Genomic DNA, 16,322 nt, shown 5'->3' with positions numbered 1-16,322 from the left:
AGTCACACAGCTGACAAGTGGCAGAGCTGGGATTAGAAACCACGACCTCTGACTCCCAAGCTCGGGCTCTTTCCACTAAGCCACGCTGCTTTTCAAGTGCTTTATTACGATGCTCTATTAATCAATCAATCGTATTTATTGAGCGCTTACTGTGTGCAGAGCACTGTACTAAGCGCTTGGGAAGTACAAGTTGGCAACATCTAGAGACGGTCCCTACCCAACAGTGGGCTTACAGTCTAAAAGCACAGTCTATTAAGCACTTACTGTGTGCCAAGCAGGGTACTAAGCACTTGGGAAAGAACAATACCATCATAAACAGTGATGATCCCTGCCCACAAGGAGCTCACAGTCTAGAGAGGGGGAGACGGACAAATAAATAAAATAACAGATGTGGACATAAGCGGTGTGGGGCTGGACGGGGGCGAAGAGCAAAGGGAGCAAGGCAGAGTGATGCAGAAGGGAGTGGGAGAAGAGAAAAAGGCGGGCTTAGTCTGGGAAGGCCTCTGGGAGGAGGTGGGCCTTCGGTAAGGCTTTGAAGGGGAGGGGGAAGAGGGATTATTTGGGGGATTTGAGGAGGGAGGGCATTCCAGACCAGAGGCAGGATGGGGGTGAGAGGTCAGAGGCCAACTAGATGAGATAATAATAATAATAATAATAAGAATGATGGCATTTATTAAGCGCTTACTATGTGCAAAGCACTGTTCTAAGCACTGGGGACTTTACAAGGTGATCGGGTTGTCCCACATGGGACTCACAGTCTTAATCCCCATTTTACAGATGAGGTCACTGAGGCACAGAGAAGTTCTGCCCAAAGTCACACAGCTGACAAGTGGCGGAGGCGGGATTTGAACCCATGACCTCTGCCTCGAATGCCCGGGCTCTTTCCACTGAGCCACGCTGCTTCACCAAGCAGGGACAGGGAGAAGGTTAGCGTCATCAGAGGAGCCAAGTGTGGGGGCTGGGTTGGAGAAGGAGAGAAGTACCACTGACTGACTGCCTGAAAGACCAACACATGGCGGACAAGTGTCAGAGCCGTGATTAGAACCCAAGCAATAATTAATAATAATAATAATAATAATAATAATAATAATAATAATAATGGTACTTGTTGAGGGCTTAATGGGTAGGGACTGCCTCTATATGTTGCCAACTTGTACTTCCCAAGCGCTTAGTACAGTGCTCTGCACACAGTTAGCGCTCAATAAATGCGATTGATGATGATGATGCCAAGCACCAAGTCCTCCTGACTCCCAGTCCTGGGCTCTAGCCACTAGGCTACACAATGATACTATTTTTATTATTACAGGAAAACCTTTTCTTTCACAAGCAGGGAGAATTGCGTTTCAATTCTCCCCCTTCTAGACTGTGAGTCCACTGTTGGGTAGGGACCATCTCTAGATGTTGCCAACTTGGACTTCCCATCATCATCATCATCATCAATCATATTTATTGAGCGCTTACTATGTGCAGAGCACTGTACTAAGCGCTTGGGAAGTACAAATTGGCAACATATAGAGGCAGTCCCTACCCAACAGTGGGCTCACAGTCTAAAAGGGGAGACAGAGAACAAAACCAAACATACTAACAAAATAAAATAAATAGGATAGATAAGTACAAGTAAAATAAATAAAGCGCTCAAGTGCTTCCCAAGCGCTCAGTACAGTGCTCTGCACACAGTAAGCGCTCAATAAATATGATTGATTGATTGATTGATTAATTTAACACAGGTCGTTGTTTTCCAGTGAAGCAGCATGGTCGGTCGGAAAGAGCCCGGACCTGGGAATCAGAGGACCTGGATTCTAATCCCGACTCTCACACTCGTCTGCTCTGGGACCTTGGGGAAGTCACTTCACTTCTCTGGGCCTCAGTTGCCTCATCTGTAAAATGGGGTTAAAGATGACGAGCACCATGTGGGACAGGGACTGCATTCAACCCGACTATCTTGTGTCTGCCCCACACTTAGTAATAATAACAATAATAATAATGATGGTATTTGTTAAGCACTTACAATGTGCAAAGCATGCCTGGCATGCGTTAATGGCTTGAGCCTGGGACCGAGAGTCAGAAGGACCCGGGTTCTAATCCCTGCTCCGCCCTTTGTCTGCTGTGTGACCTTGGGTAAGTCACTTCACTTCTCTGGGCCTCAGTTCCCTCATCTGGAAAATGGGGATTAAGACTTTGAGCCCCACGTAGGACAGGAATGGTGTCCAACCCAATGATCTTTGATGCTATTGATGCCCGTCTACTTGTTTTGGTTGGTTTTGATGTCTGTCTCCCCTCTTATAGACTGTGAGCCCGTTGTTGGGTAGGGATTGTCTCTCTCTGTGGCCGAATTGCACTTTCCAAGAGCTTAGTACAGAGCTCTGCACACAGTAAGCGCTCAATAAATACGACTGAATGAATGAATGATTCTTAAATCTAACCCAGCGCTTTGTACAATGCCTGGCACATAGTAAATGCTTAGAAAATACCATTAAAAAAGAAAGTTGTCCTTAGTAGATGGCCCTTCAGAGATTTTTGATGCATGGCAACGGGCATTTCTGTTTTAACCGCTCATTTGCAGTTTGCGTTTTTTGTGTTACATCAGGTTGTTTGACGAAAGCCTCTGAATACCCCCGTCATTGCTGTAATTTGTGTGTCACCATCTCTGTCAGGAGTGTTTTGCTTTTTTTTTTAGCCCCATTTCTCTAAGTATGGCTGGCAGAAAATTCCGGAATAGATACAGAGGCTTTAAGCAAGACCTGGAGGTGAAAGCTGCCAGACAAATGGAGCATTATGAATGCGCTTTCTGGTTTTTATGGTATTTAATAATAAAAATAATAATAATAATAATAATAATGGCATTTTATTAAGCACTTACTGTGTGCAAAGCACTGTTCTAAGCGCTGGGGAGGTTACAAGGTGATCAGGTTGTCCCACGTGGGGCTCACAGTCTTCATCCCCATTTTCCAGATGAGGGAACTGAGGCCCAGAGAAGTGAAGTGACTTGCCCAAAGTCACACAGCAGACAATTGGTGGAGCTGGGATTAGAACTCACGTCCTCTGACTCCCAAGCCCGGGATCTTGACACCAGGCCACGTTGCTTAGCTCCTGGTCGGCAGGGAACATGTCTAGAGAAGCAGCGTGGCTCAGTGGACAAGAGTCTGGGCTTTGGAGTCAGAGGACATGGGTTCAAATCCTGGCTCCACCAATTGTCAGCTGTGTGACTTTGGGCAAGTCACTTCACTTCTCTGGGCCTCAGTTCCCTCATCTGTAAAATGGGGCTTAAAACTGTGAGCCCCACGTGGGACAACCTGATCACTTTGTAATCTCCACAGCGCTTGGCACATAGTAAGCGCTTAATAAGTGCCATTATTATTATTATCAACTCCGCAACACTGTTCTCTCCCAAGCACTTAGTACAGTGCTCTGCACCCAGTAAGCGTTCAATAAATACCACTGATTGCTTGATTGACTGAAAAGGCCAACGCGGGACGCACAGTCCCAGCCAAACTGGGCACACTAAAGGGCCGTCCTTTGTTGTGTTGTTGTATTGTGTTGTTGTGCTGATGTATTGTAATTTATTTGTATCGATGTCTGTCTCCCCCCCTCTAGCCTGTAAGCTTGGCAGGGAATTCCTTGGCAGGGAATGTGCCTGTTTATTGTTGTATTGTCCTCTCCCAAGCGCTTAGTACAGTGCTCTGCACACAGTTAGTGCTCAATAAATAGGAATGAATGAATCAATATTGACTGTTTGCAGCTCCCGGTTCTGTTTCCTCTTTTACCTCCTTGTCTCTCTTTCATTAGGAAGCTTTTTTGTCCTGTCTTTTTTGTCCTGTCACAGTCCTAATCCCCTAAAACCCTAAGCTTTTTTTCCCCTATCCTCAGGAATTAGCTCCCAGTTCTCAGCTGGAATTGAAAAAAAAAAGGTATTTGTTAAGCGCTTACTGTGTGTCAGGTAGCGCTTAGTACAGTGCTCTGCACACAGTAAGCGCTCAATAAATACGATTGATTGATTGATTGATTGTACCAAGCACTGTGGGAGATCCAAGCTAATCAGGCTGGCCCCAGTTCCTGCCCCAAATGGGGCTCCCAGTCTTTCTCCCCATTTTACAGATGAGGGAACTGAAGCCCAGAGAAGCTAAGTGACTCGCCCAAGGGGACTCAGCACACAAGAGGCGGGGCCAGGATTAGAACCCAAGCCCGGGCTCTAGCCATCAGGCCACGCCGCTTCCCTGATGCAGCGATGAAACGCCGCCTCTGCCCTCTCGGCCTTCGGTTTTCAACTCTCCACAGAGCGTGTGGGTAGGGACCGTCCCTATATAATAATAATAATAATAATGGCATTTATTAAGCGCTTACTATGTGCAAAGCACTGTTCTAAGCGCTGGGGAGGTTACAAGGTGATGAGGTGGTCCCACGGGGGGCTCACAGTCTTAATCCCCGTTTTGCAGATGAGGTAACAGGCACAGAGAAGTGAAGCGACTTGCCCAAAGTCACACAGCTGACAATTGGCAGAGCCGGGATTTGAACCCATGACCTCTGACTCCAAAGCCCGGGCTCTTTCCACTGAGCCACGCTGCTTCTCTTATGTCGCTACTTGTACCTTCCAATTCTTTCACTCATTCAATCGCATTTATTGAGCGCTTACTGTGTGCAGAGCACTGTACTAAGCGCTTGGGAAGTATAAGCTGGCGACATAATAGAGACGGTCCCTACCCAACAACGGGCTCACAGTCTAGAAGGGGGAGGCAGACAACAAAACAAAACACGTGGACAGGTGTCAAGTCGTCAGAATAAATAGAATTAAAGCTGAATGCACATCATTAACAAAGCGCTTAGTAATAATAATAATAATGGCATTTGTTAAGCGCTTACTATGTGCAAAGCACTGTTCTAAGCGCTGGGGGGGGATACAAGGTGATCAAGTTGTCCCACGTGGGGCTCCCAGTCTTAATCCCCCTTTTTACAGATGAGGGAACTGAGGCTCAGAGAAGTTAAGCGACTTGCCCAAGGTCACTCAGCAGACTTGTGGTGGAGCCGGAATTCGAACCCATGACCAGACCAGTACAGTGCTCTGCACACAGTAAGCGCTCAATAAATACGACTGAATGAATGAAGGAGTGGATCTCCTGTTTGGGCTTCTTCTCCTCACCTTTCCCACTGGACAGAACGGCGTTGAGGCAAACAGAACTTCCATGCCAGGAGAAGCAATCAATCAATCGTATTTATTGAGCGCTTACTGTGTGCAGAGCACTGTACTAAGCGCTGAAGCAGTGTGGCCTAGTGGTTAGAGCCCCGGCCTGGGGGTCAGAAGGATCTGGGTTCCCATCCCGGCTCCGCCACTTGTCTGCTGTGTGACCTTGGGCAAGTCACTTTACTTCTCTGGGCCTCAGTTACCTCATCAGTAAAATGGGGATTACTGTGAGCCTCACGTGGGACACCCTGATCACCTTGTATACTTCCCAGCGCTTAGAACAGTGCTTGGCACATAGTAAGCGCTTAACAAATGCCATCATCATCATCATCCTCTGTAAAATGGGGATGGAGACAGGGAGCCCCATGTGGGACAGGGACTGTGTCCAACCCGATTTGCTTGTATCCAGCCCTGTGCTTAGTACAGTGTCTGGCACATAGTAAGTGCTTAACAACCACCACTATTATTACTATTATTATTAATAATAATAATGATGGCATTTATTAAGCGCTTACTACGTGCAAAGCACTGTTCTAAGCGCTGGGGAGGTTACAAGGTGATCAGGTTGTCCCACGGGGGGCTCACAGTCTTCATCCCCATTTTACAGATGAGGTAACTGAGGCCCAGAGAAGTGAGGTGACTTGCCCAAAGTCACACAGCTGACAATTGGCAGAGCCGGGGTTTGAACCCATGACCTCTGACTCCAAAGCCCGGGCTCTTTTCCACTGAGCCACACTGCTCTGCCCCTGGTCTGCTGTGTGACCTTGGGTAAGTCACTTGACTTCTCTGGGCTTCAGTTGCCTCATCTGTCAAATGGGGATGAAGACTGGGAGCCCCAAGACTGGGAGCCCACTGTTGGGTAGGGACCGTCTCTATATGTTGTCAACTTGTACTTCCCAAGTGCTTAGTACAGTGCTCTGCACACAGTAAGCGCTCAATAAATACGATTGATTGATTGACAGGGACTGTGTCCAACCTGATTAGCTTGTATCTACCCCAGCGCTTAGTTCTGTGTTTGACACGTAGTAAATGCTTAACAAATAGGAAAGCAGCGTGGCTCAGTGGAAAGAGCCCGGGCTTTGGAGTCAGAGGTCACGGGTTCAAATTCCGGCTCCGCCACTTGGCAGCTGGGTGACTTTGGGCAAGTCACTTCCCTTCTCTGGGCCTCAGTTGCCTTATCTGTAAAATGGGGATGAAGACTGTGAGCCCCCCATGGGACAACCTGATCACCTTGTAACCTCCCCAGCGCTTAGAACAGTGCTTTGCACATAGTAAGCGCATATGCCACTATTATTTTCAGTGCTTAGATCAGTGCTTTGCACATAGTAAGCGCTTAATAGTACATAGTAAGCACATATGCCACTATTATTTTCAGAGCTTAGATCAGTGCTTTGTGCATAGTAAGCACTTAATAGTACATAGTAAGCGCATATGCCACTACTATTTTCAGCACTTAGATCAGTGCTTCGCACATAGTAAGCACTTAATAAATAATAGTACATAGTAAGCACATATGCCACTATTATTTTCAGTGCTTAGATCAGTGCTTTGCACATAGTAGCGCTTAATAAATAATAGTACATAGTAAGCACATATGCCACTATTATTTTCAGCGCTTAGATCAGTGCTTTGCACATAGTAAGTGCTTAATAAATAATAGTACATAGTAAGCACACATGCCATTATTATTTTCAGCACTTAGATCAGTGCTTTGCATATAGTAAGCACTTAATAGCACATAGTAAGCGCATATGCCACTATTATTTTCAGTGCTTAGATCAGTGCTTTGCACATAGTAAGTGCTTAATAAATAATAGTACATAGTAAGCACATATGCCACTATTATTTTCAGCGTTTAGATCAGTGTTTTGCACATAGTAAGTTCCTTATAAATAATAGTACATAGTAAGCACATATGCCACTATTATTTTCAGCACTTAGATCAGTGCTTTGCACATAGTAAGCACTTTATAAATAATAGTACAAAGCACATATGCCACTATTATTTTCAGCGCTTAGATCAGTGCTTTGCACATAGTAAGCGCTTAATAAATAATAGTACATAGTAAGCACATATGCCACTATTATTTTCAGCGCTTAGATCAGTGCTTGCACATAGTAAGTGCTTGAGAGCACATAGTAAGCACATATGCCACTATTATTTTCAGCGCTTAGATCAGTGCTTTGCACATAGTAAGTGCTTAATAAATAATAGTACATAGTAAGCACATATGCCACTATTATTTTCAGCGCTTAGATCAGTGCTTTGCACATAGTAGCGCTTAATAAATAATAGTACATAGTAAGCACATATGCCACTATTATTTTCAGTGCTTAGATCAGTGCTTTGCACATAGTAAGCGCTTAATAGCACATAGTAAGCACATATGCCACTATTATTTTCAGCACTTAGATCAGTGCTTTGCACATAGTAGGCGCTTAATAAATAATAGTACATAGTAAGCACATATGCCACTATTATTTTCAGCACTTAGATCAGTGCTTTGCACATAGTAAGTGCTTGAGAGCACATAGTAAGCACATATGCCACTATTATTTTCAGCGCTTAGGTCAGTGCTTTGCACATAGTAAGTGCTTAATAAATAATAGTACATAGTAAGCACATATGCCACTATTATTTTCAGCGCTTAGATCAGTGCTTTGCGCATAGTAACGCTTAATAAATAATAGTACATAGTAAGCACATATGCCACTATTATTTTCAGTGCTTAGATCAGTGCTTTGCACATAGTAAGCGCTTAATAGCACATAGTAAGCACATATGCAACTATTATTTTCAGCACTTAGATCAGTGCTTTGCACATAGTAAGCGCTTAATAAATAATAGTACATAGTAAGCACATATGCCACTATTATTTTCAGCACTTAGATCAGTGCTTTGCACATAGTAAGTGCTTGAGAGCACATAGTAAGCACATATGCCACTATTATTTTCAGCGCTTAGGTCAGTGCTTTGCACATAGTAAGTGCTTAATAAATAATAGTACATAGCAAGCACATATGCCACTATTATTTTCAGTGCTTAGATCAGTGCTTTGCACATAGTAAGCGCTTAATAGTACATAGTAAGCGCATATGCCACTATTATTTTCAGCGGTTAGATCAGTGCTTTGCACATAGTAAGTGCTTAATAAATAATAGTACATAGTAAGCTCATATGCCACTATTATTTTCACGCTTAGATCAGTGCTTTGCACATAGTAAGTGCTTTATAAATAATAGTACATAGTAAGCACATATGCCACTATTATTTTCAGCGCTTAGATCAGTGCCCTGCACATAGTAAGTGCTTAATAAATAATAGTACATAGTAAGCACATATGCCACTATTATTTTCAGCACTTAGATCAGTGCTTTGCACATAGTAAGCGCTTAATAAATGCCATCATTATTAAATACCATTATTATTATTATTTTGTAATTCCAGCTGAAAACCGGGAGCCAATTCCCAAGGACAGACCTGGAGGGCGCACTGCAGCATGGCTTAGTGGGAAGATCCCAGACTTGGGAGTCAGAGGATGCGGGTTCTAATCTCAGCTCCGCCACTTGTCTGCTGTGTGACCTTGGGCAAGCCACCTAACTTCTCTGTGCCTCAGTTCCCTCATCTGTAAAATGGGGATGGAGACCGTGAGCCCCCCGTGAGACAACCCGATCACCTTGTATCCAGCGTGGCTCAGTGGAAAGAGCCCGGGCTTTGGAGTCAGAGGTCACGGGTTCAAATCCCGGCTCCGCCACTTGTCAGCTGGGTGACTTTGGGCAAGTCACTTCACTTCGCTGGGCCTCAGTTACCTCATCTGGAAAATGGGGATCAAGTCTGTGAGCCCCACGTGGGACAATTTGATTACCTTGTATCTACCCCAGCGCTTAGAACAGTGCTTTGCACATAGTAAGCGCTTAATAAATGCCATTATTATGGAGAAGCAGCATGGCTCACTGGAAAGAGCCCGGGCTTTGGAGTCAGAGGTCATGGGTTCTAATCCCGGCTCCGCCAATTGTCAGCTGTGTGACTTTGGGCAAGTCACTTCACTTCTCTGGGCCTCAGTTCCCTCATCTGTCAAATGGGGATGAAGACTGTGAGCTCCCCATGGGACAACCTGATCACCTTGTAAACTCCCCAGCGCTTAGAACAGTGCTTTGCACATAGTAAGCGCTTAATAAATGCCATCATTATTATTATTATTATTATTGTTATCCCCCCCCAGCGCTTAGAACAGTGCTTGGCACATAGTCAGCGCTTAACAAATACCGTCATTATTATTATTATTATAGAAGGGCTCTGCAGATGGAGAGAGGAGGGGGTCTGCCAGATGTGAAGGGGGAGGGATTCGCACTCAGGACGGTGAGCACGGTAAGGAGAGACAACAAGGCGCAGAGAGGAGGTTGGACGGAGAGCAATGCATTTTGTGGGCTGGCGTATTTTGGGAGAGGAGCAAAATTTACTCCGATCGTGATCCCCTCGTGGGACAAGGCCTGGGACCCACCTGAATAACTTGCTCTCTACCTCTGCGCTTAGAACACTGATGATGGGCTTTATTCATTCATTCAATCGTACTTATTGAGCGCTTACTGTGTGCAGAGCACTGTACTAAGCGCTTGATTAAGCACTGATTAAGCACTGATTAAGTTCCAAGCGCTGGCGTGGGCACAAGCAAATCGAGAAGTCGGAAGGATGTGGGTTCTAATCCCAGCTCCACCGCTCGTCACCTTTGTGACTTTGGCCAAGTCGCTTCACTGCTCTGGGCCTCAGTTACACCTGTGCATCTGTAAAATGGGGATTAAGACCGTGAGCCCCACGTGGGACAGCCTGATGACTGAGAACAGTGCTTGGCACATAGTAAGCACTTAACACAGAAGAGAAGCAGCGTGGCTCAGTGGAAAAGAGCCTGGGCTTTGGAGTCAGAGGTCGTGGGTTCAAATCCTGGCTCCGCCACTTGTCAGCTGGGTGACTCTGGGCAAGTCACTTCTCTGGGCCTCAATTCCCTCATCTGTAAAATGGGGATTAAGACTGTGAGCCCCCCGTGGGACAACCTGATCACCTTGTAACCTCCCCAGCGCTTAGAACAGTGCTTTGCACATAGTAAGCGCTTAATAAATGCTATTATTATTATTATTAACAAATGCCATCATCACCACTTGTCTGCTGTGAGACCCTGGGCAAGTCGTCTCACTTCTCTGGGCCTCAGTTCCCTCATCTGGAAAATGGGGAATAAGACTGTGAGCCCCACATGGGACAGGGACTGTGTCCAACCTGATTTGCTTGTATCCACCCCTGCGCTTAGTACAGTGCCTGTATATGTGTTTTTACGTATTTATTACTCTATTTATTTATTTATTTTACTTGTACATATTCTATTTGTTTTATTTTGTTAATATGTCGTGTTCTCTGTCTCCCCCTTCTAGACTGTGAGCCCGCCGTTGGGTAGGGACCGTCTCTAGATGTTGCCAACTTGGACTTCCCAAGCGCTTAGTACAGTGCTCTGCACACAGTAAGCGCTCAATAAATACGGTTGAATGAATGAATTTATAATGAATTTAAATTTATATATTTATATATAAATTTATATTTAAATAAAATTTATAATAATGAATTAAATACACAGATAAATAAATAAATTATAGAAATTCATTCATTCCATCGTATTTATTGAGCACTTACTGTGTGCAAAACACTGTACTAAGTACTTGGGAGAGGACAATAAAACAACAAACAGACACAGTCCAGCCCACAGCGAGCTCACAGTCTAGATGGGAGACAGACATTAATAGAAGTAAATAGATAAATAAATTACAGATACTCATTCATTCATTCCATCGTATTTATTGAGCACTTACTGTGTGAAAACATTCATTCATTCAATCGTATTTATTGAGCGCTTACTGTGTGCAGAGCACTGTACTAAGCGCTTGGGAAGTACAAGTTGGCAACATCTAGAGACGGTCCCTACCCAACAGCGGGCTCACAGTCTAGAAGGGGGAGACAGAGAACAAAACTAAACATATTAACAGAATAAAATAAATAGAATAAATATGTACAAGTAAAATAAATAGAGTAATTAATCCGTCCAAACATATTCATTCATTCATTCAATCGTATTTATTGAGCGCTTACTGTGTGCAGAGCACTGGACTAAGCGCTTGGGAAGTACAAGTTGGCAACATAGAGAGACGGTCCCTACCCAACAGTGGGCTCACGGTCTAGAAGGGGGAGACAGAGAACAAAACAAAACATATTAACAGAATAAAATAAATAGAATAAATCATCATCATCATCATCAATCGTATTTATTGAGCACTTACTATGTGTAGAGCACTGTACTAAGCGCTTGGGAAGTACAAATTGGCAACATATACAGTCCTTACCCAACAGTGGGCTCACAGTCTAAGAGGGGGAGACAGAGAACAAAACCAAACATACTAACAAAATAAAATAAATAGGATAGATATGTACAAGTAAAATAAATAAATAGAGTAATAAATCCGTCCAAACATATATACATATATACAGGTGCTGTGGGGAAGGGAAGGAGGTAAGGCGGGGGGAAAACACTGTACTAAGCACTTGGGAGAGGACAATAAAACAACAAAAACAGACATATTCCTGCCCACAGCGAGCTCACAGTCTAGAGGGGGAGGCAGACATTAAATAGGAGCAGTGTGGCTCAGTGGAAAGAGCCCGGGCTTTGGAGTCAGAGGTCATGGGTTCAAATCCCGGCTCCACCACTCGTCAGCTGTGTGACTTTGGGCAAGTCACTTAGCTTCTCTGGGCCTCAGTTACCTCATCTGTAAAATGGGGATGAAGACTGTGAGCCCCACATGGGACAACCTGATCACCTTGTAAATTCCCCAGCGCTTAGAACAGTGCTCCGCACATAGTAAGCGCTTAATAAATGCCATTATAATAATAATAAATAAATAAATTATAGATATATATGGTCCTGGACGGTTCGCCATCAGGGTCTAATTTGGAAGCTTTGCTATGCGTGGCACTTTTCCGCAGAGAAAAGAACCCCACATGAAAAATGCAGATGAATTGAGGCTATTTTTGTGCTAAAGATGAGTAAAAATGGAGCTGACTGCGGCTAATTCAGTCTCTTCGAACTCTCACGAGGGCTTTTAGACCGGAGTTTTCCAGCGATCCATGCAGGTTAAGGTTGGGAGAAACTTTGGAATTTGCCCTTGGCTGTGTGATGTCACAAAAACAATAATAATGGTATTTATTAAGCGCTTACTCTGTGTAAAGCACTGTTCTAAGCGCTGGAGAGGTTACAAGGTGATCAGGTTGTCCCGCGGTGGGCTCACAGTCTTCATCCTTATTTTACAGATGAGGTAACTGAGGCACAGAGAATAATAATAATAATAATAATAATGGTATTTATTAAGCACTTACTATGTGCAAAGCACTGTTCTAAGCGCTGGGGAGGTTACAAGGTGATCAGGTTGTCCCGCGGGGGGGCTCACAGTCTTCATCCCTATTTTACAGATGAGGTAACTGAGGCACAGAGAATAATAATAATAATGGTATTTATTAAGCACTTACTATGTGCAAAGCACTGTTCTAAGCGCGGGGGAGGTTACAAGGTGATCAGGTGGTCCCATGGGGGGGCTCACAGTCTTCATCCCCATTTTACAGATGAGGTAACTGAGGCACAGAGAATAATAATAATAATGGTATTTATTAAGCACTTACTATGTGCAAAGCACTGTTCTAAGCGCTGGGGAGGTTACAAGGTGATCAGGTTGTCCCACGGGGGGGCTCACAGTCTTCATCCCCATTTTACAGATGAGGTAACTGAGGCACAGAGAATAATAATAATAATAATAATAATAATAATAATAATAATGGTATTTATTAAGCACTTACTATGTGCAAAGCACTCTTCTAAGCGCTGGGGAGGTTACAAGGTGATCAGGTTGTCCCACGGGGGGGCTCACAGTCTTCATCCCCATTTTACAGATGAGGTAACTGAGGCCCAGAGAATAATAATAATAATAATAATAATAATAATAATAATAATGATATTTATTAAGCACTTACTATGTGCAAAGCACTGTTCTAAGCGCGGGGGAGGTTACAAGGTGATCAGGTTGTCCCACGGGGGGGCTCACAGTCTTCATCCCCATTTTACAGATGAGGTAACTGAGGCCCAGAGAAATGAAGTGACTTGCCCAAAGTCACACAGCTGACAGTTGGCGGAGCAGGGATTTGAACCCATGACCTCTGACTCCAAAGCCCAGGTTCTTTCCACTGAGCCACATTGTTTCTCTGACATGTGCTGCTTGTTCATGCAATCCTGACATCCAGCAGGGGTATTTATTGAGCGCCTAAAGAGAGCGGAGCATTACGCATTCCTGTCCCCTGGAGAACTCTCTGCTCCATCTCTCCCGAAATACACAGCTAAAATCTCTTGGAAACCGCCCTAGACGAACACTTGCCACCTATAGCTTCTCTGTTGTAGTTTCCTCTCCTGAGCGCTTAGTACAGTGCTCGGCAGTCAGTACTCAATCAACACCAGTGCTCTTGTCCGAACGGATCTAATCCGCATTAAAGCGGTCGATTTGATGAACAGTATTTCCCGAGCGCCTACTCGAGCAATCCATCGGTGGTATTTATTGAGCGCTTACTGTGCGCAAAGCACTGTACTAAGCGCTTGAATAAGACACGAATTAATTTGTAGGAAGATTGTTGCCCCAAGTGCAAAAGACCATGTGGAAATTCTGACCTGGCATTTGGGAGAGGATGAGAAACAGAGGGAACGCTTCCTGGAGGGAGTTGTGTTTCCAGGTTTTGATGTGGTACTTATTGAGCGCTTTGTACAGTGCCCTGCACACAGTAAGCGCTCAATAAATACAACTGAATGAATGAATTGAGTGCTTTCTCTGTGCATTGCACAGTTGGGAGAGTACAATCAATCAATCAATCATATTTATCATCATTATCATCATCATCATCATCAATCGTATTTATCGAGCGCTTACTGTATGCAGAGCACTGTACTAAGCGCCTGGGAAGTACAAGTTGGCAACACAACTTGTACAATACAACAGGACTGGAAATTAATGATGTGCATAGAGCTATAACTCGATTTGTTCTGAAGATTTTGACACCTGTCTCCATGTTTTGTTTTGTTGTGTGTCTCCCCCTTCTAGACTGTGAGCCCGCTGTTGGACCGTTTCTATATGTTGTCGACTTGTACTTCCCAAGCGTTTAGTACAGTGCTCTGCACACAGTAAGCTCTCAGTAAATACGATTGAATGAATATTCGTGGGATTTGTTAAGCACTTACTATGTGCCAGGCACTGTACTAAGCGCTGGAGTGGATGCAAGTAAAGCGGGTTGGACGCAGTCCCTGTCCCACGTGGGGCTCACGGTCTCAATCCCCATCTGAAAGATGCGGTAACTGAGGTCCAGAGAAGTGAAGTGACTTGAATCGTACTTCCCAAGCGCTTAGTACAGTGCTCTGCACACAGTAAGCGCTCAATAAATACAATTGAATGAATGAATGAAGGAATGACTGGGCCCAGGTGTTTTCTAGACTGTGAGCCCACTGTTGGGTAGGGACCGTCTCTATATGTTGCCAACTTGTACTTCCCAAGCGCTTAGTACAGTGCTCTGCACACAGTAAGCGTTCAATAAATACGACTGATTGATTGATTGATTGATTGGGGTGAATATCACGTGTTTAAAGGGGACAGATCCAAACACGTAGGTGATACAGAAGGGAGAGGGAGTAGGGGAAAAGAGGGCTTAGTTGGGGAAGGCCTCTTGGAGGAGGTGTGAAATAAAGGCTTTGAAGGTGGGGAGAATAATATAATAATAATAATAATAATAATAATAATAATGGCATTTATTAAGTGCTTGCTATGTGCAAAGCACTGTTCTAAGCGCTGGAGAGGTTACAAGGTGATCAGGTTGTTCCACAGGGGGCTCACAGTCTTCATCCCATTTTACAGATGAGGAAACTGAGGCAAAGAGAAGTCAAGTGACTTGCCCAAAGTCACACAGCTGACAATTGGCAGAGCCGGAATTTGAACCCATGACCTCTAACTCCAAAGCCCGGGCTCTTTTCCACTGAGCCACGCTGATAATAATAATAATGGTAATTGTTAATAATAACAATAATAATTATGGTAGTCAATAATAATAATAATTGTGGTATTTGTTAAGCGCTTAAGCAGCGTGGCTCAGTGGAAAGAGCCCGGGCTGGGAAGCCAGAGCTCGTGGGTTCTAATCCCGGCTCTGCCACTTGTCAGCTGTGTGACCTTGGGCAAGTCACTTCACTTCTCTGGGCCTCAGTTCCCTCATCTGGAAAATGGGGATGAAGACTGTGAGCCCCGTGTGGGACAACCTGATCACCTTGTATCTATCCCAGCGCTTAGAACAGTGCTTGGTACATAGTAAATGCTTAACAAATACCAACATTATTATTATTATTATGTCCCGAGCTCCGTTTTAAGTGGTGGGGTAGATACAAGATAATCAGGCTGTCCCATGTGGGGCTCACAGTCTTAATCCCCATTTTACAGATGAGGTAACTGAGGCACAGAGAAGTTAAGTGACTTGCCCAAAGTCACACAACTGACAAGTGGCAGAGGCAGGATTAGAATCATGTGCCAGGCACTGTACTAAGCGCTAGGGTGGATAGAAGAAAATTGGATTGAACACAGTCCCTGTGCCACATGGGGCTCTCGGTCTCAAGTCCCATTTTCCAGATGAGGGAACTGAGGTCCAGAGAACTGCGGAGGGAGGGCGTTCCAGGCCAGGGGGATGATGTGGGCCGGGGGTCGACGGCGGGACAGGAGAGAATGATGCCTAACGGTGAGGAGATTAGCGGCAGAGGAGTGGAGGGTGCGGGCTGGGCTGGAGAAGGAGAGAAGGGAGGTGAGGTAGGAGGGGGCCAGGGGATGGACAGCCTTGAAGCCCGGGGTGAGGAGTCTCTACCTGATGCGTAGGTTGATTGGTAGCCACTGGAGATTTTTGAGGAGGGGAGTAATATGCCCAGAGCGTTTCTGGACAAAGATAATCCGGGCAGCAGCATGAAGTATGGATTGAAGTGGAGAGAGACACGAGGATGGGAGATCGGAGAGGAGGCTGATACAGTAGTCCAGATGGGATAGGATGAGAGCT

This window comes from Tachyglossus aculeatus, chromosome 2 (assembly GCF_015852505.1).
Source record: "Tachyglossus aculeatus isolate mTacAcu1 chromosome 2, mTacAcu1.pri, whole genome shotgun sequence".
Lineage (NCBI taxonomy): Eukaryota > Metazoa > Chordata > Mammalia > Monotremata > Tachyglossidae > Tachyglossus > Tachyglossus aculeatus.
Note: the sequence above shows the minus strand (reverse complement) of the source record.